Below are 25720 nucleotides of genomic sequence, written 5' to 3'. Positions count from 1 at the left end.
TCCAGAGGAAATAGTTTCTCCATGTCAACCTTCTCAACTCCTTTCATCACCTTAAGTACATCAGTTAGATCACCCTGAATCTTGTATATTCAAGGGAATACCAGCCTAGCAGTCTGACCTCATAATTTAATCTTTTTAGCCCAGGGATCATTCTGGTGAACATGCACTGCAACCCCTCCAAAGCCAATATATCCTATCTGAGATAGTGTCCAGAGCTGATTGCAATACTTCAGATGGGGTCTAACTAGCATTCTGCATGACTGTCACATAACGTCCATCCCTTTGTATTCCAATCCTCTTGAGATAGAGACCAACATTCTAATAACCTTTTTAATTAACTTTTGTCCCTGACCTCTAGCTTTTAGTGATTTCTGCACTTGGACATCTAAATCTCTCTGCCCGTTCACAGTTCTTCTATTCCCAACATGCTCTGATCTATGTTTCTTGGGTTCGAATGGGATGACCTAAATCTGCCACAGTTTTGCTCCCTCAATTAATCTATTAATGACCCTTTCCAACTTTCTGCTCCCATCAGCACTATTTACTGTGCCGCTTAATTTAGTGTCATCAGTAAATTTAAATATACCGCTCTCTAGTCTTTCATCCAACTCATTTATATATATAATGAAAAGCTAAGGCCCTGGAGGACAGATCCCCAGGGACACAACTAATCACATCCTGCTTTTGAGCACTTACCCCAACCCTCTGTCTCCTACCTCCTAACCACTTCCCTATCCAAGCCAATAGGTGCCTCCAGTTCCAGGCGCCTTCATTTTTGTTAATTCTATCTTGTGTGGAACCTTATTGAATGCCTTCTAGAAGTCTATATAGGTAACATTTATGGACATTCCCTTATCCAGATGTCCGTTACCTTCTCAAAACATTCAACTAGGTTTGTTAGACTTGACTTGCCCTTTACAATCCATGCAGGCTCTCTCTGATCAGTTTGTATCTATCTAAATGCTCAGTCACTCTGTCCCTAATAACAAGGTTCTGGTAATTTGCCCACAGGAGACAGTCAACCAATAGGTCCATCATTTCCTAGTTTAGCTCCCCTCCCCTGCTTAAGTATGTCAGGCAAATCGCGCTGACATTTGCCAGTGCCATAGGCGTCACTTAAAAAGGTGCCACTTGCAGCATATTAACTGCACCAACTATTTTGGACAGTTCAATGGTTTCCTCTCGCCTCATTAATCAATTTACTGACATAAAAAGCTCTGCTGATTTCAGGCAAAGTTTGGTCTTCAAGAAGACTCAATCAGCTGCTTGCACCTCGCTGAACTCCAATTATCTTAGTGATGTATCTGTATGTAAATGGTAAGCTAACTGTTTATTTTCCTCCCTCATTCCTGTCATACTTCTAGAAGGTGGCAAATACCTTTTTATTCTATTGAAAGGTAGCCTAATTAACAGCAATGCAGGATTTCTAAGTGGAGACTCCAGCACTTCTACATTAAGCCTATAAAGTCATATGTTGATTACGTTCCATTTAGGTTTTTATCATCCATTAATCACATTAATGACACATTGCTGGATAAATAATGGAGAATTCGTGCCACACACTGTTATTAAAGTGTAAATCAGCCAGCATATTCAGGGGATGAAGAGAAATGCAGGTCAAAGGTCTAACTAAGGGCACATGCAGTGAGATGCGCCTCTCCAGCAAGATTTGGACCAACACAATTGCTAATCATGATAACTGCTGAAGACACTGGGAACCACAGGGGTCATGTAGAGATAAAAACAAAAAAACTGCGGATGCTGGAAATCCAAAACAAAAACAGAATTACCTGGAAAAACTCAGCAGGTCTGGCAGCATCGGCGGAGAAGAAAAGAGTTGACGTTTCGAGTCCTCATGACCCTTCAACAGAACTTGAGTTCGAGTCCAGGAAAGAGCTGAAATATAAGCTGGTTTAAGGTGTGTGTGTGGGGGGTGGAGAGATAGAGAGACAGAGAGGTGGAGGGGGTTGGTGTGGTTGTAGCGACAAACAAGCAGTGATAGAAGCAGATCATCAAAAGATGTCAACAACAATAGTACAATAGAACACATAGGTGTTAAAGTTAAAGTTGGTGATATTATCTAAACGAATGTGCTAATTAAGAATGGATGGTAGGGCACTCAAGGTATAGCTCTAGTGGGTTTTTTTTTATTTTATATAATGGAAATAGGTGGGAAAAGGAAAATCTTTATAATTTATTGGGGAAAAAAAAAAGGGGGAAACAGAAAGGGGGTGGGGATGGGGGAGGGGACTCACGACCTAAAGTTGTTGAATTCAACATTCAGTCCGGAAGGCTGTAAAGTCCCTAGTCGGAAGATGAGGTGTTGTTCCTCCAGTTTGCGTTGGGCTTCACTGGAACAATGCAGCAAGCCAAGGACAGACATGTGGGCAAGAGAGCAGGGTGGAGTGTTAAAATGGCAAGCGACAGGGAGGTTTGGGTCATTCTTGCGGACAGACCGCAGGTGTTCTGCAAAGCGGTCGCCCAGTTTACGTTTGGTCTCTCCAATGTAGAGGAGACCACATTGGGAGCAACGAATGCAGTAGACTAAGTTGGGGGAAATGCAAGTGAAATGCTGCTTCACTTGAAAGGAGTGTTTGGGTCCTTGGACGGTGAGGAGAGAGGAAGTGAAGGGGCAGGTGTTGCATCTTTTGCGTGGGCAAGGGGTTGTGCCATAGGAGGGGGTTGAGGAGTAGGGGGTGATGGAGGAGTGGACCAGGGTGTCCCGGAGGGAGCGATCCCTACGGAATGCCGATAAGGGGGGTGAAGGGAAGATGTGTTTGGTAGTGGCATCATGCTGGAGTTGGCGGAAATGGCGGAGGATGATCCTTTGAATGCGGAGGCTGGTGGGGTGATAAGTGAGGACAAGGGGGACCCTATCATGTTTCTGGGAGGGAGGAGAAGGAGTGAGGGCGGATGCGCGGGAGATGGGCCGGACACGGTTGAGGGCCCTGTCAACGACCGTGGGTGGAAAACCTCGGTTAAGGAAGAAGGAGGACATGTCAGAGGAACTGTTTTTGAATGTAGCATCATCGGAACAGATGCGACGGAGGCGAAGGAACTGAGAGAATGGGATGGAGTCCTTACAGGAAGTGGGGTGTGAGGAGCTGTAGTCGAGATAGCTGTGGGTGTCGGTGGGTTTGTAATGGATATTGGTGGACAGTCTATCACCAGAGATTGAGACAGAGAGGTCAAGGAAGGGAAGGGAAGTGTCAGAGATGGACCACGTGAAAATGATGGAGGGGTGGAGATTGGAAGCAAAATTAATAAATTTTTCCAAGTCCTGACGAGAGCATGAAGCAGCACCGAAATAATCATCGATGTACCGGAGAAAGAGTTGTGGAAGGGGGCCGGAGTAGGACTGCAACAAGGAATGTTCCACATACCCCATAAAGAGACAGGCATAGCTGGGGCCCATGCGGGTACCCATAGCCACACCTTTTATTTGGAGGAAGTGAGAGGAGTTGAAGGAGAAATTGTTCAGCGTGAGAACAAGTTCAGCCAGACGGAGGAGAGTAGTGGTGGATGGGGATTGTTCGGGCCTCTGTTCGAGGAAGAAGCTAAGGGCCCTCAGACCATCCTGGTGGGGGATGGAGGTGTAGAGGGATTGGACGTCCATGGTGAAGAGGAAGCGGTAGGGGCCAGGGAACTGGAAATTGTTGATGTGACGTAAGGTGTCAGAGGAATCACGGATGTAGGTGGGAAGGGACTGGACAAGGGGAGAGAGAAGGGATTCAAGATAACGAGAAATGAGTTCTGTGGGGCAGGAGCAAGCTGAGACGATCGGTCTACCGGGGCAGTTCTGTTTGTGGATTTTGGGTAGGAGATAGAAGCGGGCCGTCCGAGGTTGGGCAACTATCAGGTTGGAAGCTGTGGGAGGGAGATCCCCAGAGGAGATGAGGTCAGTGACAGTCCTGGAAACAATGGCTTGATGTTCAGTGGTGGGGTCATGGTCCAGGGAGAGGTAGGAGGAAGTGTCTGCGAGTTGACGCTCAGCCTCCGCGTGGTAGAGGTCAGTGCGCCAGACAACAACAGCACCACCCTTGTCAGCGGGTTTGATGACAATGTCAGGGTTGGACCTGAGAGAATGGAGTGCAGTAAGTTCAGAGAGAGACAGGTTAGAATGGGTGAGAGGAGCAGAGAAATTGAGACGACTAATGTCGCGCCGACAGTTCTCAATGAAAAGATCGAGAGAAGGTAAGAATCCAGAGGGAGGGGTCCAGGTGGAGGGAGAATATTGAAGATGGGTAAAAGGATCCGTTGAACTGGGAGAGGACTCCTGCCCAAAGAAGTGAGCCCGGAGACGAAGACGGCGGAAGAAGAGTTCAGTATCATGCCGAGCCCGAAATTCATTGAGGTGAGGGCGTAAGGGTATGAAACTAAGTCCTTTGCTGAGCACTGAACGTTCAGCATCGGAGAGGGGAAGGTCAGGGGGTATAGTGAATACACGGCTGGGGTTGGGATTGGAAGATGGGGTGGGGACGGAGGGACAGGCAGGGGTGGAGGGTCCTAGATGGGTGTTGGTGTCGATGAGTTGTTGGAGCTTGTGTTCCTTAGCACTTGAGAGAAAGAGAAAAAGTTTCTTGTTGAGGCGTCGGATGAGCCGAAGGATAAAATGAAACTGGGGGCACGCGCAGCTTTGAAAAAGGGTACGGCGGTGCTGCTGGAGGGAGAGGTCGAGTGTGTTCATATGGCGGCGCATGGCACTGAGAGTGGATTTCAGAATGTGACGGGAACAGCAGTCCGAGAAACGTTTTATGTCCCGGAGATACCTGTAATCCTGGGTGGGTTCGAAACATGAGGGGTGGAATTTCAGTTGAAATCCATGTGGGGTAAGTCGGAGACGGAGACAGTCACTGAGAAAGGAGATATGGCTGTGAAAGCGGGTTTTAGTAAACACCTTGTCAAACACTAGGAGAGAAATGGAAAGCAATGAAGGTGAACAAGGCAACAGAGAAATCCGGAAATCTTGTCGCAGAGAGGAACAGAACTTCTTCAAGGAGGTAGGCATTTCTTGAAGAGCAGTGGCAGTCAATTAAACACAGAGATAAAAACAAAAAAACTGCGGATGCTGGAAATCCAAAACAAAAACAGAATTACCTGGAAAAACTCAGCATGTCTGGCAGCATCGGCGGAGAAGAAAAGAGTTGACGTTTCGAGTCCTCATGACCCTTCAACAGAACTTGAGTTCGAGTCCAGGAAAGAGCTGAAATATAAGCTGGTTTAAGGTGTGTGTGTGGGGGGTGGAGAGATAGAGAGACAGAGAGGTGGAGGGGGTTGGTGTGGTTGTAGCGACAAACAAGCAGTGATAGAAGCAGATCATCAAAAGATGTCAACAACAATAGTACAATAGAACACATAGGTGTTAAAGTTAAAGTTGGTGATATTATCTAAACGAATGTGCTAATTAAGAATGGATGGTAGGGCACTCAAGGTATAGCTCTAGTGGGTTTTTTTTTTTATTTTATATAATGGAAATAGGTGGGAAAAGGAAAATCTTTATAATTTATTGGGGAAAAAAAAAAGAAGGGGGAAACAGAAAGGGGGTGGGGATGGGGGAGGGGACTCACGACCTAAAGTTGTTGAATTCAACATTCAGTCCGGAAGGCTGTAAAGTCCCTAGTCGGAAGATGAGGTGTTGTTCCTCCAGTTTGCGTTGGGCTTCACTGGAACAATGCAGCAAGCCAAGGACAGACATGTGGGCAAGAGAGCAGGGTGGAGTGTTAAAATGGCAAGCGACAGGGAGGTTTGGGTCATTCTTGCGGACAGACCGCAGGTGTTCTGCAAAGCGGTCGCCCAGTTTACGTTTGGTCTCTCCAATGTAGGGGAGACCACATTGGGAGCAACGAATGCGGTAGACTAAGTTGGGGGAAATGCAAGTGAAATGCTGCTTCACTTGAAAGGAGTGTTTGGGTCCTTGGACGGTGAGGAGAGAGGAAGTGAAGGGGCAGGTGTTGCATCTTTTGCGTGGGCAAGGGGTTGTGCCATAGGAGGGGGTTGAGGAGTAGGGGGTGATGGAGGAGTGGACCAGGGTGTCCCGGAGGGAGCGATCCCTACGGAATGCCGATAAGGGGGGTGAAGGGAAGATGTGTTTGGTAGTGGCATCATGCTGGAGTTGGCGGAAATGGCGGAGGATGATCCTTTGAATGCGGAGGCTGGTGGGGTGATAAGTGAGGACAAGGGGGACCCTATCATGTTTCTGGGAGGGAGGAGAAGGAGTGAGGGCGGATGCGCGGGAGATGGGCCGGACACGGTTGAGGGCCCTGTCAACGACCGTGGGTGGAAAACCTCGGTTAAGGAAGAAGGAGGACATGTCAGAGGAACTGTTTTTGAATGTAGCATCATCGGAACAGATGCGACGGAGGCGAAGGAACTGAGAGAATGGGATGGAGTCCTTACAGGAAGTGGGGTGTGAGGAGCTGTAGTCGAGATAGCTGTGGGTGTCGGTGGGTTTGTAATGGATATTGGTGGACAGTCTATCACCAGAGATTGAGACAGAGAGGTCAAGGAAGGGAAGGGAAGTGTCAGAGATGGACCACGTGAAAATGATGGAGGGGTGGAGATTGGAAGCAAAATTAATAAATTTTTCCAAGTCCTGACGAGAGCATGAAGCAGCACCGAAATAATCATCGATGTACCGGAGAAAGAGTTGTGGAAGGGGGCCGGAGTAGGACTGCAACAAGGAATGTTCCACATACCCCATAAAGAGACAGGCATAGCTGGGGCCCATGCGGGTACTCATAGCCACACCTTTTATTTGGAGGAAGTGAGAGGAGTTGAAGGAGAAATTGTTCAGCGTGAGAACAAGTTCAGCCAGACGGAGGAGAGTAGTGGTGGATGGGGATTGTTCGGGCCTCTGTTCGAGGAAGAAGCTAAGGGCCCTCAGACCATCCTGGTGGGGGATGGAGGTGTAGAGGGATTGGACGTCCATGGTGAAGAGGAAGCGGTAGGGGCCAGGGAACTGGAAATTGTTGATGTGACGTAAGGTGTCAGAGGAATCACGGATGTAGGTGGGAAGGGACTGGACAAGGGGAGAGAGAAGGGAGTCAAGATAACGAGAAATGAGTTCTGTGGGGCAGGAGCAAGCTGAGACGATCGGTCTACCGGGGCAGTTCTGTTTGTGGATTTTGGGTAGGAGATAGAAGCGGGCCGTCCGAGGTTGGGCAACTATCAGGTTGGAAGCTGTGGGAGGGAGATCCCCAGAGGAGATGAGGTCAGTGACAGTCCTGGAAACAATGGCTTGATGTTCAGTGGTGGGGTCATGGTCCAGGGAGAGGTAGGAGGAAGTGTCTGCGAGTTGACGCTCAGCCTCCGCGTGGTAGAGGTCAGTGCGCCAGACAACAACAGCACCACCCTTGTCAGCGGGTTTGATGACAATGTCAGGGTTGGACCTGAGAGAATGGAGTGCAGTAAGTTCAGAGAGAGACAGGTTAGAATGGGTGAGAGGAGCAGAGAAATTGAGACGACTAATGTCGCGCCGACAGTTCTCAATGAAAAGATCGAGAGAAGGTAAGAATCCAGAGGGAGGGGTCCAGGTGGAGGGAGAATATTGAAGATGGGTAAAAGGATCCGTTGAACTGGGAGAGGACTCCTGCCCAAAGAAGTGAGCCCGGAGACGAAGACGGCGGAAGAAGAGTTCAGTATCATGCCGAGCCCGAAATTCATTGAGGTGAGGGCGTAAGGGTATGAAACTAAGTCCTTTGCTGAGCACTGAACGTTCAGCATCGGAGAGGGGAAGGTCAGGGGGTATAGTGAATACATGGCTGGGGTTGGGATTGGAAGATGGGGTGGGGACGGAGGGACAGGCAGGGGTGGAGGGTCCTAGATGGGTGTTGGTGTCGATGAGTTGTTGGAGCTTGTGTTCCTTAGCACTTGAGAGAAAGAGAAAAAGTTTCTTGTTGAGGCGTCGGATGAGCCGAAGGATAAAATGAAACTGGGGGCACGCGCAGCTTTGAAAAAGGGTACGGCGGTGCTGCTGGAGGGAGAGGTCGAGTGTGTTCATATGGCGGCGCATGGCACTGAGAGTGGATTTCAGAATGTGACGGGAACAGCAGTCCGAGAAACGTTTTATGTCCCGGAGATACCTGTAATCCTGGGTGGGTTCGAAACATGAGGGGTGGAATTTCAGTTGAAATCCATGTGGGGTAAGTCGGAGACGGAGACAGTCACTGAGAAAGGAGATATGGCTGTGAAAGCGGGTTTTAGTAAACACCTTGTCAAACACTAGGAGAGAAATGGAAAGCAATGAAGGTGAACAAGGCAACAGAGAAATCCGGAAATCTTGTCGCAGAGAGGAACAGAACTTCTTCAAGGAGGTAGGCATTTCTTGAAGAGCAGTGGCAGTCAATTAAACACAGAGATAAAAACAAAAAAACTGCGGATGCTGGAAATCCAAAACAAAAACAGAATTACCTGGAAAAACTCAGCAGGTCTGGCAGCATCGGCGGAGAAGAAAAGAGTTGACGTTTCGAGTCCTCATGACCCTTCAACAGAACTTGAGTTCGAGTCCAGGAAAGAGCTGAAATATAAGCTGGTTTAAGGTGTGTGTGTGGGGGGTGGAGAGATAGAGAGACAGAGAGGTGGAGGGGGTTGGTGTGGTTGTAGCGACAAACAAGCAGTGATAGAAGCAGATCATCAAAAGATGTCAACAACAATAGTACAATAGAACACATAGGTGTTAAAGTTAAAGTTGGTGATATTATCTAAACGAATGTGCTAATTAAGAATGGATGGTAGGGCACTCAAGGTATAGCTCTAGTGGGTTTTTTTTTTTATTTTATATAATGGAAATAGGTGGGAAAAGGAAAATCTTTATAATTTATTGGGGAAAAAAAAAAGAAGGGGGAAACAGAAAGGGGGTGGGGATGGGGGAGGGGACTCACGACCTAAAGTTGTTGAATTCAACATTCAGTCCGGAAGGCTGTAAAGTCCCTAGTCGGAAGATGAGGTGTTGTTCCTCCAGTTTGCGTTGGGCTTCACTGGAACAATGCAGCAAGCCAAGGACAGACATGTGGGCAAGAGAGCAGGGTGGAGTGTTAAAATGGCAAGCGACAGGGAGGTTTGGGTCATTCTTGCGGACAGACCGCAGGTGTTCTGCAAAGCGGTCGCCCAGTTTACGTTTGGTCTCTCCAATGTAGGGGAGACCACATTGGGAGCAACGAATGCGGTAGACTAAGTTGGGGGAAATGCAAGTGAAATGCTGCTTCACTTGAAAGGAGTGTTTGGGTCCTTGGACGGTGAGGAGAGAGGAAGTGAAGGGGCAGGTGTTGCATCTTTTGCGTGGGCAAGGGGTTGTGCCATAGGAGGGGGTTGAGGAGTAGGGGGTGATGGAGGAGTGGACCAGGGTGTCCCGGAGGGAGCGATCCCTACGGAATGCCGATAAGGGGGGTGAAGGGAAGATGTGTTTGGTAGTGGCATCATGCTGGAGTTGGCGGAAATGGCGGAGGATGATCCTTTGAATGCGGAGGCTGGTGGGGTGATAAGTGAGGACAAGGGGGACCCTATCATGTTTCTGGGAGGGAGGAGAAGGAGTGAGGGCGGATGCGCGGGAGATGGGCCGGACACGGTTGAGGGCCCTGTCAACGACCGTGGGTGGAAAACCTCGGTTAAGGAAGAAGGAGGACATGTCAGAGGAACTGTTTTTGAATGTAGCATCATCGGAACAGATGCGACGGAGGCGAAGGAACTGAGAGAATGGGATGGAGTCCTTACAGGAAGTGGGGTGTGAGGAGCTGTAGTCGAGATAGCTGTGGGTGTCGGTGGGTTTGTAATGGATATTGGTGGACAGTCTATCACCAGAGATTGAGACAGAGAGGTCAAGGAAGGGAAGGGAAGTGTCAGAGATGGACCACGTGAAAATGATGGAGGGGTGGAGATTGGAAGCAAAATTAATAAATTTTTCCAAGTCCTGACGAGAGCATGAAGCAGCACCGAAATAATCATCGATGTACCGGAGAAAGAGTTGTGGAAGGGGGCCGGAGTAGGACTGCAACAAGGAATGTTCCACATACCCCATAAAGAGACAGGCATAGCTGGGGCCCATGCGGGTACTCATAGCCACACCTTTTATTTGGAGGAAGTGAGAGGAGTTGAAGGAGAAATTGTTCAGCGTGAGAACAAGTTCAGCCAGACGGAGGAGAGTAGTGGTGGATGGGGATTGTTCGGGCCTCTGTTCGAGGAAGAAGCTAAGGGCCCTCAGACCATCCTGGTGGGGGATGGAGGTGTAGAGGGATTGGACGTCCATGGTGAAGAGGAAGCGGTAGGGGCCAGGGAACTGGAAATTGTTGATGTGACGTAAGGTGTCAGAGGAATCACGGATGTAGGTGGGAAGGGACTGGACAAGGGGAGAGAGAAGGGAGTCAAGATAACGAGAAATGAGTTCTGTGGGGCAGGAGCAAGCTGAGACGATCGGTCTACCGGGGCAGTTCTGTTTGTGGATTTTGGGTAGGAGATAGAAGCGGGCCGTCCGAGGTTGGGCAACTATCAGGTTGGAAGCTGTGGGAGGGAGATCCCCAGAGGAGATGAGGTCAGTGACAGTCCTGGAAACAATGGCTTGATGTTCAGTGGTGGGGTCATGGTCCAGGGAGAGGTAGGAGGAAGTGTCTGCGAGTTGACGCTCAGCCTCCGCGTGGTAGAGGTCAGTGCGCCAGACAACAACAGCACCACCCTTGTCAGCGGGTTTGATGACAATGTCAGGGTTGGACCTGAGAGAATGGAGTGCAGTAAGTTCAGAGAGAGACAGGTTAGAATGGGTGAGAGGAGCAGAGAAATTGAGACGACTAATGTCGCGCCGACAGTTCTCAATGAAAAGATCGAGAGAAGGTAAGAATCCAGAGGGAGGGGTCCAGGTGGAGGGAGAATATTGAAGATGGGTAAAAGGATCCGTTGAACTGGGAGAGGACTCCTGCCCAAAGAAGTGAGCCCGGAGACGAAGACGGCGGAAGAAGATACAGGTATCTCCGGGACATAAAACGTTTCTCGGACTGCTGTTCCCGTCACATTCTGAAATCCACTCTCAGTGCCATGCGCCGCCATATGAACACACTCGACCTCTCCCTCCAGCAGCACCGCCGTACCCTTTTTCAAAGCTGCGCGTGCCCCCAGTTTCATTTTATCCTTCGGCTCATCCGACGCCTCAACAAGAAACTTTTTCTCTTTCTCTCAAGTGCTAAGGAACACAAGCTCCAACAACTCATCGACACCAACACCCATCTAGGACCCTCCACCCCTGCCTGTCCCTCCGTCCCCACCCCATCTTCCAATCCCAACCCCAGCCATGTATTCACTATACCCCCTGACCTTCCCCTCTCCGATGCTGAACGTTCAGTGCTCAGCAAAGGACTTAGTTTCATACCCTTACGCCCTCACCTCAATGAATTTCGGGCTCGGCATGATACTGAACTCTTCTTCCGCCGTCTTCGTCTCCGGGCTCACTTCTTTGGGCAGGAGTCCTCTCCCAGTTCAACGGATCCTTTTACCCATCTTCAATATTCTCCCTCCACCTGGACCCCTCCCTCTGGATTCTTACCTTCTCTCGATCTTTTCATTGAGAACTGTCGGCGCGACATTAGTCGTCTCAATTTCTCTGCTCCTCTCACCCATTCTAACCTGTCTCTCTCTGAACTTACTGCACTCCATTCTCTCAGGTCCAACCCTGACATTGTCATCAAACCCGCTGACAAGGGTGGTGCTGTTGTTGTCTGGCGCACTGACCTCTACCACGCGGAGGCTGAGCGTCAACTCGCAGACACTTCCTCCTACCTCTCCCTGGACCATGACCCCACCACTGAACATCAAGCCATTGTTTCCAGGACTGTCACTGACCTCATCTCCTCTGGGGATCTCCCTCCCACAGCTTCCAACCTGATAGTTGCCCAACCTCGGACGGCCCGCTTCTATCTCCTACCCAAAATCCACAAACAGAACTGCCCCGGTAGACCGATCGTCTCAGCTTGCTCCTGCCCCACAGAACTCATTTCTCGTTATCTTGACTCCCTTCTCTCTCCCCTTGTCCAGTCCCTTCCCACCTACATCCGTGATTCCTCTGACACCTTACGTCACATCAACAATTTCCAGTTCCCTGGCCCCTACCGCTTCCTCTTCACCATGGACGTCCAATCCCTCTACACCTCCATCCCCCACCAGGATGGTCTGAGGGCCCTTAGCTTCTTCCTCGAACAGAGGCCCGAACAATCCCCATCCACCACTACTCTCCTCCGTCTGGCTGAACTTGTTCTCACGCTGAACAATTTCTCCTTCAACTCCTCTCACTTCCTCCAAATAAAAGGTGTGGCTATGAGTACCCGCATGGGCCCCAGCTATGCCTGTCTCTTTATGGGGTATGTGGAACATTCCTTGTTGCAGTCCTACTCCGGCCCCCTTCCACAACTCTTTCTCCGGTACATCGATGATTATTTCGGTGCTGCTTCATGCTCTCGTCAGGACTTGGAAAAATTTATTAATTTTGCTTCCAATCTCCACCCCTCCATCATTTTCACGTGGTCCATCTCTGACACTTCCCTTCCCTTCCTTGACCTCTCTGTCTCAATCTCTGGTGATAGACTGTCCACCAATATCCATTACAAACCCACCGACACCCACAGCTATCTCGACTACAGCTCCTCACACCCCACTTCCTGTAAGGACTCCATCCCATTCTCTCAGTTCCTTCGCCTCCGTCGCATCTGTTCCGATGATGCTACATTCAAAAACAGTTCCTCTGACATGTCCTCCTTCTTCCTTAACCGAGGTTTTCCACCCACGGTCGTTGACAGGGCCCTCAACCGTGTCCGGCCCATCTCCCGCGCATCCGCCCTCACTCCTTCTCCTCCCTCCCAGAAACATGATAGGGTCCCCCTTGTCCTCACTTATCACCCCACCAGCCTCCGCATTCAAAGGATCATCCTCCGCCATTTCCGCCAACTCCAGCATGATGCCACTACCAAACACATCTTCCCTTCACCCCCCTTATCGGCATTCCGTAGGGATCGCTCCCTCCGGGACACCCTGGTCCACTCCTCCATCACCCCCTACTCCTCAACCCCCTCCTATGGCACAACCCCTTGCCCACGCAAAAGATGCAACACCTGCCCCTTCACTTCCTCTCTCCTCACCGTCCAAGGACCCAAACACTCCTTTCAAGTGAAGCAGCATTTCACTTGCATTTCCCCCAACTTAGTCTACCGCATTCGTTGCTCCCAATGTGGTCTCCCCTACATTGGAGAGACCAAACGTAAACTGGGCGACCGCTTTGCAGAACACCTGCGGTCTGTCCGCAAGAATGACCCAAACCTCCCTGTCGCTTGCCATTTTAACACTCCACCCTGCTCTCTTGCCCACATGTCTGTCCTTGGCTTGCTGCATTGTTCCAGTGAAGCCCAACGCAAACTGGAGGAACAACACCTCATCTTCCGACTAGGGACTTTACAGCCTTCCGGACTGAATGTTGAATTCAACAACTTTAGGTCGTGAGTCCCCTCCCCCATCCCCACCCCCTTTCTGTTTCCCCCTTCTTTTTTTTTTCCCCAATAAATTATAAAGATTTTCCTTTTCCCACCTATTTCCATTATATAAAATAAAAAAAAAAACCCACTAGAGCTATACCTTGAGTGCCCTACCATCCATTCTTAATTAGCACATTCGTTTAGATAATATCACCAACTTTAACTTTAACACCTATGTGTTCTATTGTACTATTGTTGTTGACATCTTTTGATGATCTGCTTCTATCACTGCTTGTTTGTCGCTACAACCACACCAACCCCCTCCACCTCTCTGTCTCTCTATCTCTCCACCCCCCACACACACACCTTCAACCAGCTTATATTTCAGCTCTTTCCTGGACTCGAACTCAAGTTCTGTTGAAGGGTCATGAGGACTCGAAACGTCAACTCTTTTCTTCTCCGCCGATGCTGCCAGACCTGCTGAGTTTTTCCAGGTAATTCTGTTTTTGTTTTGGGGTCATGTAGAGCCTGTCTGAGGGAATAACAAAAGAGCCTATTCGCTAATCCCCTTTCTGCACTGACACTCAATACAATCGCCCTTTTATTACTGTAAGATTAATATTTGAGTGTGATATGTATTGAATAACACGTTGTAAATTTAGGACTGTAATTAATTTACCTGAGTTGTGACAAACAATATTTTCATAACCTTTGTCCAGTCAATTTGATGCTAAAACACAGAATAGTACTTTAGGGGAGGTGATGGCATAGTTGTATTGTTCCTGGACCAGTATTCTAGTGACCTAGGGTAATGCTATGTGGACCTGGGTTCACATCCCACAGCAGATGGTGAAATTTGAACCTAGTAAAATCAAGAATTAAAAGTCTGATGATGTTTGTCATAAAAACCCATCCTTTAAGTGAGGAAATCTACTGTCCTTACCTGGTCTCACCTGCAGATCCACAGCAATGTGGTTGACTCTTAAGTGCCCCCTAAACAAGGGCAATTAGTAATGGGCAATAAGTGCTGGCCTAGCCTATGTCTCATGAATGAATAAAAAAAACAAGATAGTAGATGCATTGCTGTGTCATGGCCCAATGTCATCTTCAACTGATCGTAGCAAGTTTCAAAGGCCGAATGGACTTTCTTCACATTTTTCAAATGCTCAGGATCTTTACATTTCCTCAGATATTTATTGATGAATCTGTTGTACCTTTTTTATCTCATTTCTCTTCAAATGTAGGAAGTTTTCTTTCATGAGATGTGAGCGTTGCTGGCATCACTCATCCCTAATTGCTCTTGAGAATGTAATGGTGAGCCACCTTCTTGAACTGCTGCGTCCATCTGGTGCACAACCCTCATGGTGTTGTTAGGGATGGGCTTCCAGGACTTTGATCTAGTGACAGTGATATAGAGCCAAGTCAGACTGAACTGTGGCTTGGATGGGAATTTGCAGGTGGTGGTGTTCCTATGTTTCTGTTGTACTTATCCGTCTAGGTGGTAGAGGTTTCGAGTTCGGAAGGCGCTGGCGAAGGAACTTTTTTGAGTTGACGCAGCACAGCTTCTATTTGGTACACCCCTGCTGCCACTGTGTATCATTGGTGGAGAATGTTTAACATGGTAGATGGGGTGCAGATCAAGTGGGCTACTTTATCCTGGATGGTGTCTGAAGGTGTTGGAACTGCACTTATCCAGGCAGATCAGGAACATATCAAGTAATTCATTGGAATGATTTCATAGATTCTTTAACATTTGTTCCTCTTGCTTCGACGTTATTCCCAGGAAAATTATTGGATTGGCCATTTTTTCCAATCAATTTCGGCACATGCTGCATTAAGCTAAAAAGAACACAATCTGTAGGAATATTGATCAATGAGACTGATCACCGATAACAACAGTTTGCATTTATGTAGCGCCTTTACCATTGTAAAATATTCCAAGGTGCTTCACAGGACCAGTGTCAACCTCATTTGACCTTCTTCCATTTTGAAACATAGCAAAAAATGGGCAGCCCCTAGTCTGACCTTGACTTTTTTTTTAAGTAAAGCCGCATAAAATGAAGGCAGTAAGCCTCCTTTCCATTATAATCTATCCATGCAGCCATAGTCAACGGACCACAGAACTGGTAAAAAAAAATCTAGGCTGGGATTTTATGGGGCGTTTAGGGTCGGGCTTGGAGCTGGGAAGGCTGGCGGAATGGTGTGGGGAGCCATCAGGTGACATGCCCGTGCTTTCTTGCTGTCCTGCCATTTTGCCAGCAGTCGGAAATGTGACAGACAGCCTCCCTGGCCTGAGCTCACTTAAGTGGCCAATTAAAGGCCTCTTCCCACCTCCGCTGGCATTTTACCAGTGGCATGGGCATGGTGCCCTCTGCCAAGCGGAGAGCTCGACAGGTTCAGCAGCCTTCCAGGGACCTCAGGTGGCAGGGTGAGTGGGGGGGAGGGGGGTGGGGGTTACTGGAGGATCTCCTTTATGGGCACTCTTTGGCCCGCAACAAGGCCCCCCCCCCTGTGGCAGTGACCCCACCCCCCCCCCCACCCCCATACACAGCATTGGCATCGCCTGTCCTCAGTGACCCCCGCCCCCCCCACTACCACCCTGCCACACACTTGCTGAGGCCTGCCTGATTGGCCTTGCATCTTCGGACTGCACTTACCTGCATGCCCATCCATGCACCCTCCTCCTCCAGGTGCAGTTCCAGAGATGGCCACCGCTCCCAGTAGCACTGCTGAGGCTGCTGAGCTGCTGGTCTTCTGATTGGGCCAGCAGCTCTTAAGGGTGGGCTGCCATCTTTAATTGGACAACAGCCCCAGTGACAGCCGTTTAACTGACTGCTGCCTATAAGATTCAGCACTGAGTCCTACCGAAGTGGAGTTTCCTCCCAGCTTCTGGCCCTGTCTGAAAAATCGCAGCCGTGGTCACATTACCCTGAAGAAGTTGGTGATTAATATAATGATTTGTCATGACCATTCCACTCTATTTGTGGTTGTATTTTGGAAAGGAGGATCAAAGGTGCAGAAAATGGAAGCTTGATTCCATCTTTCTTGAAAGATAAGGTCCACAACTTGACAGCTCTTTGCTTAGCACAAATTGTCCTCCCAGATTTTGCTGCACAGATGAAGAGCAGTAGGTTAAGGGACTGAAAGTTGAAAATGAAAAAGTAAATGGTCTTCGCTTTGTAAAACCTAGGCCAGAATTTTTGCCTAGCTCTCCATCTTAGCAAAAATGGCAGTGGAGGTCTGCAGCTGGACTTCCTGCCATTTTCGCAGAGGGGGAATGGGACGGGTTCAATTTTGCACATCCATGCTCATGGAAACAATTGCACATCTTAAAGTGCAGCTGACTCAGTCAGATCTAATTTTCGCCTGACAGCTCGCCAGGGGTGGGGTGGGATGTCCAAAACACACGCTGTGCACTTTAGACCTGGTAGGAGAAGACCTAAAGCTGCCAAGTTCTTTGGAGAGGTAGGATACCCATTTGGAAAGGAATATGGTCCCAGGACACCTTTGGGAGAGGTCAGTTGCCTTTTGGGAAAGATAAGATGCTCTTTGGGATTGTTAACATTAGCCATGAATGTATGTAAAAAGTGCATAAATTTATTGGAACTGTGAAGGTCATTGGAACTGTCAGGTGAGCTGTCAGGCGAGATGTCAAGTTATCAGGGCATTTAAATGTCCTGCCCTTTAAATATTTGGAAAAAAAACTCTGCAGTGTTCAAAAAAATCAGTGTTCGCTATTTCACTCTGTCTGTTGACATATGCTTGGGGTTTATTATTACAGGATTAGTGCTGCATGACTAATGTCACTACCTATCATTATCACAGTAGGGTTCCTGTCACCTCACAGATTGATTGACAGCTCCAAGTGGTAATAAACCCATTGAACTGGGACTATGAATATAAATGTTTGTTTTCATAAGGGAGTAAAAGGAGCTAAATTTAGTGAATGGGTTTTTATCAATTACAGCAATTTATCTGTGAAATAGTGAATTTATCAATAGATACTTAAGAGCTTTATTTGATCTCTGGTATAGAGGATATGAGGGGCCATGGAGGGTGGGTGGGGCCCTAGGCTGGCATAGAGGGTATGAGCAGCCATTGGGGATGACTTGGGGCAGGTGGCATAAGTTGGTATGGATGGGACATGGGGAGTGTGTGTGGTGGGTGGTGGGTGAGGGCATGAGGGCTGTTTTTCATAACTTAGAAAAAGTGCTGGTGCACTGAGGCCAACCTTTTACCCCGCTGACCTCTGTATCCGGCTGGCCCACCCTCTTCCCAAGGTCGCCTGCCATGGTTCCCATCTTCACCCTCTCCCCCTGCCACCTGGAATGAAAATCTGGCCATCCAGCGCACTTTTCTCAGGTTGGGTTTGCCTGGCTGGGAACTGCCCTAACTGTGTGCTCCAAACCCGGGAGCGAACACTCAGGCCTTCCTGTGTGATTTTTTTCCTTCTGAAGTAAATTCAGATCCTAGGATATCATCAGCCTTAATTATTCATCAATAAACATGCACATATTTGTCATTCATCTCATTACGTTGAATGTACAGTACAGAAACAGCCCATTCCGGTTGACTAGTCCATGCTTGTACTTGTGCGTTATACGAGTGCAAATATAGCTTTGTGTCATTAGTACGAAGCAGATGATAGTTAACATCTGCTTTGTCAGTGACTGTTAGTGCAAGGACTGGCCATAAATCTGGACAACACCTGAATGTTACTAATCATAAGAAAAGGGCCTGATGCCTTTGAGACTTGAGTTAAAATCCAGCCTGGACTGAGGGGGTAAAAGAGTCTTCCTTCAGTAAGGCCCAAGGATGTTATGTGTGGACAAATGCCCATGGGATACACCGCTCCCCTTGAATTGGCACTTTAGGCTAGTTTCTCAGGTCCATTGGGGGCAGGAATAGGAGCTCAGGAGCCCGATGATGCTGGAGTCAGGCATTGTTTCCTGATGCCTTACCTAGTGATGACCATTTTGAAGGAGGGAGCTTCTGGAACCATCGGGGGGCCCACCCCCACATGACTGGGAGCTGACTAGGCTCGGTAAAAGGTTTGTTAAGACCACCAATTCTGATCGGGCCTCCAGCTCTCCACACCATTGAGGCCAGTTTTAGGGCCTGGAGGCACAGGCTGGGAGGCCTTCCTTGCCTGCTGGGTGCGAGAGCAGCCACATTTTGCCTAGGAGAGGGGGCTTGCTCCCCCACCACCACCCCCATAACGGTGGTGGCCCGGCTGTAAGAAACATCCTTTATTTAAAGTTTTATAAAAAGCTGGAGAGAGAGCATTCCATTTTGAGGTACCCTCTTCGTTATTTACCTGCCATCAAAGCCTGCCACTCTCAAGCTGGAAGGCTTCTGATTGTCATTGTCCCTCCAGCTTTTGAGAGCCTGCCTGCCATCTTTAATTGTACAGGGAACCAGAAACTGAACTGGACTAGCCATATAAATACTATGGCTACAAGAGCAGGTCAGAAGCTAGGAATCATGTGATGAGTAACTCACCTTCTGACTCCCCAAAGCCTGTCCACCATCTACAAGGCACAAGTCAGGTATTCAAGTGTGATTGAATACTCCCCACTTGCCTGGATGAGTGCAGCTCTCACAACTTTCAAGAAGTTTGACACCATCCAGGGCAAAGCAGCCCGCTTGATTGGCACCACATCCACAAACATTCACTCCCTCCACCACCGACCCACAATTACAGCAGTGTGTATCATCTACAAGGTGCGCTGTAGGAATTCACCAAGGCTCCTTAGACAGCACCTTCCAAACCCACGACCGCTACCAGCTAGAAGGACAAGGGCAGCAGATAGATGGGAACACCACCACCTGGAATTTCCTCTCCATGTCACTCACCATCCTGACTTGGAAATATATCAGCCGTTCCTTCACTGTCGCTGGGTCAAAATCCTGGAACTCCCTTCCTAACAGCATGGTGGGCGTACCTACACCACACGGACTGCAGCGGTTCAAGAAGGCAGCTCACCACTACCTTCTCAAGGGCAACCAGGGATGGGCAATAAATGCTGGCCCAGCCAGCGAAGCCCACATCTCGTGAATGAATTAAAAAACAACCTGATTCCATGCCAATTGAGGGGACCGCTCCATGAAAATGCCAGTAAGTGACTTAACCTATGGGGGTAGATTTGGGGCCTGGAAACAGTCCCGACTTCTGTTTCCACCCACGCATGGAAAACCCAGCCCTTTGGGAATGAAACTCTGCTCCTGGCACATTGGCAGAACCAGCTGTGTTTTGACAGGTACATTGCATATTAATGGCACTTCGAGGGGACTTCCAAAGATTGCCCACCCTGTCCTCACTTGAAAGCATAATCCGCTTCATGTACTGGGAGGGTAGAGGTTGGCATTTCCTGGGCAGGAGCAAAGAAATGTGCCGGTGTGGCTTCTGAACTTTGGCTCCGACATTTCTTGTTGGCACTGAGCATTTCATGAGTGATGGGTACTTTCCGCCACATTTTGTCTTGGGTCTGTTTGACTGGGCGAGGCACTTGTTATGTGATGAAATCTCTAGGGATACAAACCTCAGAAAAAGCAGGGAAAAATTACTGGAGAAAGCCAAGGCTAGTACAGGGATGACGTGCAAGAATGGCCTCCTTCTGTGCTGAGATTTCTATGATTCCATTGACAAATGAGACAGAAGTTTGATCAGCCAGATTTCACCTTTACATAATACCTCGACTTTAATGTCCTCACTTACTCCCATATGCCCAGATTCACTTAGTGACCAAAAACAACCATCAGTCTCAATTTGGTACATACTCAATGACTGAGCACTCACAGCTCTCTGGGTTAGAAAATTCAAAGGATGTTCAACCCTCTGATTGAAGAACGTTCCCATCATCTGAGTCCTAAATGGCTGACTATGAGCACTCGTTGTAGACTCTCCAGCCAGAGGAAACAGCCTTTCAAGCATCTACTCTCTAAGAAGAAGCAATCAACAGCATATACAGTGAATTATATTTGTGTGTCATATACTTAGTTTTAACTTTTAAACATTATATTCCTTTGGTTTTTGTCAAATGCACGTTGAAAATTAGACATGGCGCTTAAGTGCTGGGGAAAATGTTGATGGACATAGTTTATAGTGCAGCTCTCTGAGAGAAAGACAACTCTTCCACAATCAATTTGTGTATACCAATTATTTCTGCATGAATATTCTTCCATATATTGAGAACGCCAATCGAATGCACAGGGACCTCCAACATAGCATTTCATCTGTAGCATAGGAAGAGCACAAATCCATTTTTTAATCAGTGTCCAAATGACTAAAGTGCAAACTCTTTATCATTCCCTCCCTGCCTTGTGTAAAAATAAGCGCTCTAATTGATTCATGTTTACTGTTTCTTCAATGTCAACATAAATTATTCCTTCTTTGAAGGAAGCAAAAAAGGTCAGTAGAACTGGCAAAAGATGCAGACGGGAGATGAGGAGAATTTTCTTAATGTGGCGCATTGCTATCATCGGGAATGCAATGCTTGAAAGAGTGGAGGTAGATTCAATAACCAACGTCAAAAAGGAGTGGAATAAATACTTGAAAAGAAAATACTCGCAGAGCCATGGCAAAAGAGCAGGGAGATTGCGATAATTGGAGCTGACACAGGCACAATGGGCTGAATGGCCTCTTTCAGTGCTGTATGATTCTATGATTTTGATGTCAGTTTAAAGGAAAATTATGGTTACCTCTGCAGTTTCTGTGTGCAAAGACAAGGGCAGGACTTTGGCTCCAATATGGGGGCAGGAATGGAGGTGGGGAGGCTTAAGTTTTCCACTACTGTCCTGACTGCTGGCTATTTTCCTGGAGACCAGATCAAGCGAGGAATACATACCTGCCCACAAGCAGCAGGTAGCTTGTCAAGGCAGTTAAAAAGCTATTAAGATCCCGATAACTTTTCAAAAAGAAAGAAATCCCCATAATGCCAGCGGAAAGAAACCGCTGGACATATGATTTCACTTTTTAAAAACCTTTACTGTAGCAAACCAACTAAATTAACATACTTCAAACATTAATTAACAGGCAAAGGATATTGCAAATAAAAAGGTAAATTTAACTTTAAATAGTCGATTCAACAGAGATAAACCTCACATAGTTATATGCACTCGCATTACTTCCCACGCAAATATGGCACCATGTGCAATCTCACAGCTTTTCCAACTCAGCCTTCTCTCACTTCCCATCCAATCATTTTGGCCCTGAAGTCACTTTCAACAGCAGCCATATTCCATCTGAAGCCCTGGACATGTTTTCCACTGACAAGGTGCATATCTATGAACCCTCTCTCATTTGGACAATGACAGTCCTGAGATACAGAATCCCCAAAGTCTCCCTTCTCTGAATCCTTTAAACAATCTGGCAGGCTCTGGCAACACTGAACTGGCAGCAATGGGTCTTGTCCAATCCACAATCCTTTGCCCTTCCTGTCTTCAGTGTTCTGTTCTTTCTAATTGTATAACACACACAGTTAGATATAGCTCTTGGGGCGAAAGGGATCAAAGGATATGGGGAGAAAGCGGGAGCAGGCTATTGAGTTGGATGATCAGCCATGATCATAATGAATGGCGGAGCAGGCTCAAAGGGCCGAATGGCCTACTCCTACTCCTATTTTCTATGCTTCTATGTAACACAGCCTCTGCTATATTCCCAGAGCCCTACTTCAACATTGGGATCTATTCTAAAACTGTCTAACAGAAAACTTTTCCATTCGGAGAGAACCTTGTTTGCTTTCTCCCATCCAAATTTCAGAGTGTTCTGCACTGCCAAACAGAAAATACAAACTGAAACTGAACCATACTGCATTTAATTACCATTTGCTTCTTAGCTGTTCATCCCCATGGCATCCCCAGGTCACGTGGACGTTTCTTGGAACCTGATAAAGTCATAAGCAGGAAACTAATTAGCCCTCTTTCAGAATACTCCCAGTCCCCTTTAGCCTTTAAGGGACATGACACAAAATGAAAATGCATGCTTTCCGAAGCATGTGGATCATCACAAATCTAATTAAGACCATTAATCAGAGGCTGATTGGAATGTTCCAGTCACCCTATGGGCCCCTTGTGGTATTGAAAACATGGCAGATGCCTGAAGGTGGTCTCCTAGTGGCAGTACTGAATGCCTGTGCTTAAGGGTTACTTTGAGGCCCCTCCCCCACAGCTGCCATACTTACCCAGCCATAGCTGCAGCCACAGGCTGCCTTGCCGCTTCATTTTCCCTAAATGCAGAGTAACTCGGGAGCTCACAGTGTCCTCTAGGTCTGTCTGTCCTGTTATTCCATTACCGAATGCCAAAATTAGGCCTGCGGTAAAAGATATTTATTGTCTGCCAGCTTTCCCTCAAGTTAGACGGCAATGGGTTCAACCCCTATTCCAAGAACTTGAGCCAATTCTAGTGCAATACTGAAGGAGTGTTACACTGTCACAGGTGCTGTCTTTCATAAAGAATTGTTAAATCAAAGTTGTGAAAGAGCCCATGTTGTTCCAAGCTGCCGAAATCCTCATTCATGCCTTTGCTACCTCTGGACTTTACTATTCCACTCCTGGCTGTTCCAATCTTTGTAAACTTGAGGTCCTCTAAAACCTTGCTGCCTTTGTCTTAACTTGCACCAAGTCCCATTCACCCTTCACCAACACTGGCTCCCAGCCAAAAAATTCTTAGCTTTAAAATTCTCATCCTTGTTCTCAGATCCCTCCATGGCTTCACCCTCCTCTATCCCTTTAATCTCCTCTAGCCCCACAACCCTCCAGGATAAGTCCCCCCACCCCTCTAATTCCTGCCTCTTGAGCATTGTTGATTTTAATTGCTCCATGGCTATGTCTTCAGCAGTTCCCTCCCTAAATCTCTCTTTCCTCCTGTAAGATGCACCTTAAAACTTGCTCCTTTGACCACACTTTGGGTGTCTGCCCTAGAATCTTCTTACATGGCTCAATGTCATATTTTGCTTGACAACTCTTCTATGAAAAATCATGGAACATTGTATTATGTTAAAGGTGCAATATAAGCACATCCTGTTGTTGTTGACCTCTCTCTTAAAACTCATTTAGCTGCCTTTGTTCCATGTCCCTTGATACCCTGACCTGACAAAAAATCTATTGATCTCAGTCTGGTTTTGCCCCAGTGCTTGCCTGCTAAATGGCCCAGCACTAAATGCCACTTGATCTTGAATCCCCCACCAGAAGAAATAGCTATTTGAATCTATCCTACTGAATCCTTTTTACGTTTTAAAGACCACTGAGCTCTCTGTGCACTTCTTTATTTTGTGCCCCTCGGTTACAGAGATTACGATTATGTTCAACAATGTATTACATCCTATGGCATGCTCCTAGAGGCATCAGTTCTTTAGTAGGTACAGTAGGATGCCAGAGATGCCCTCTGGCATCTTGCCTAAGTGGCAATTATCTATGCGCGAGTAAAGACTGGAGTTTGTGAGCAAGGTTGAGCTGATGAATGCCTCTCTTTATAATGTTATTTGAAACCATAATCTGATTCCACGGTTTCACTCGGTCTCGGTTTGCAACTACATAGAAAACAGGGAGCACGGGCTGAAAGCGGGGAAATTGAATCTTGCAAATCTAACTCCAAACCAGGACGCACATTCACTGTGGGCAAGAAAGAAATTGCATTTATATAGCACCCCTTACAACCCAAGGACATCCCAAAATGCTTTGCCATCTGCTCATTTTCACTCTTTTATGATTACATTATCAATTATGTCTTTCATTTAAAGGGGGAAGGTCTCCGTTCATGTCTCTGGTCTGCTTCAGAACATCACAGTCTTGGGCCAAGGGCTGCTACAGATGATCAGCGATGGAGGGGGGTGGTGGGGAGAGGAAGGTCCAGCTGTGAGCGGGATAGGAAGGTGTACCAGAGGGTGGTGGGAGAGGAAGGTTTAGGTTTGGCTAAGAGATATAGGTGTACAGAGAGGGGCGAAGTTGGAAGTTGCGTTGTTGGGGGGGTGGTGGATATGAAGGTTCTGGGGGGGGGTAAGGTTGGGAGGGGGGAGGAGAGAGTACAGGGGGAGGAGGATGTAATAGGGAAAATGTGGCAAGTGGGAATGAAGGTGTTAAGGGGGGAGAAAGGTGTAAGCGAGGGATTTCGGAGAGGGGAAGGAGTTTGGAGAAGGGAAGTTGTCCGGGAGGAGAAGGATATTTGGATGTGGGGAGGAGTTCAGAGGGGGGAAGGTGTCCAGAGTTCAGAGGGAGATTGGAGGGGGGAAGGTGTCTGCATGGAGGAGGGAGTAAGGGTGGGGGAGGGTGCAATTGGGTGGTGGGATGTCCAGGTGAACATGCAAGGTAAGGGTCTGTGGAGTCAATGACTGCCTCCTGGGGAACAAACTGAGAATGGGTGTGGTAGGAGGGAATGGTGTGTGTGTGAGAGGGGGGGCAGAAGTAGCCAGTAGGGTGGGAGGGACAGGGTGCATTGGCACCACTAGAAGGGATGGCAAGGGTGGTTGGTGGGGACTTGGAGGCAGACACAGATTCTGGGGGTGGGAAGGAGGAGCTTGGGGAAATCAATGTGGTTGGGGTGGGATTCTCAGGAAGGTGGGGAACGTGAATGTTCACCTGGACATCTTGGGAAGACAAGGGTTCAGTTTGGTAGGTGACGGTGGAGAGATGGAAGATGATGCCAGGGGAGCAGATAGTGGTGGGGGAAAAGACATGGATGACAGGGGGAGGGGAAAGGACAGGGGAGCTCATGGTAAACCTGACAACCACCATTTTGCAGAAATGGAAAGTGGGTGGAGCCTCGTGTTGGACGGGTACAGGTGCTGCATGGGAGTGTGATCAGGGGGTGGGTGGAGATACAGGTCGGCTCAGAGGGACAATGGAAAGAGAACCCCAGCAGGCAGCACTGAAAATACTCGGGACAGTGAGATGGGTGTGAAGGATGAAGGCTCCGCATGCGTGGGAGAGTGCTTGGCGAGGCTCTGAAAGGCCCTGCCACACACACGCACTTCTCCCCCCAGAATCACTTGTGGTCTGGCTGCGTACAGCTGAACTGCTAGTGGTGGGGGGATGGGGGATGCAGTGGGATGACTTGCGAAGCCAATAAATGAAGCTGAAAGACAACGTTACACATCATACAGTGAAAGTGAATATATTTTCAGACTGTAAAGTGACAACATATGTTCACCCATGTGACTGCTTGTGATTAGAATGTCTTAACATTTCTAAGCCTACCATTTCATCTAGGCGCTGCCCTGACATCTGCAGCAGGGGTGGAGGTAATTAATCTGGTTTCCAGTTATACCCCCATTAAGGCAGCAGTA

Source organism: Carcharodon carcharias, chromosome 13 (assembly GCF_017639515.1).
Source record: "Carcharodon carcharias isolate sCarCar2 chromosome 13, sCarCar2.pri, whole genome shotgun sequence".
Taxonomy (NCBI): domain Eukaryota; kingdom Metazoa; phylum Chordata; class Chondrichthyes; order Lamniformes; family Lamnidae; genus Carcharodon; species Carcharodon carcharias.
Note: the sequence above shows the minus strand (reverse complement) of the source record.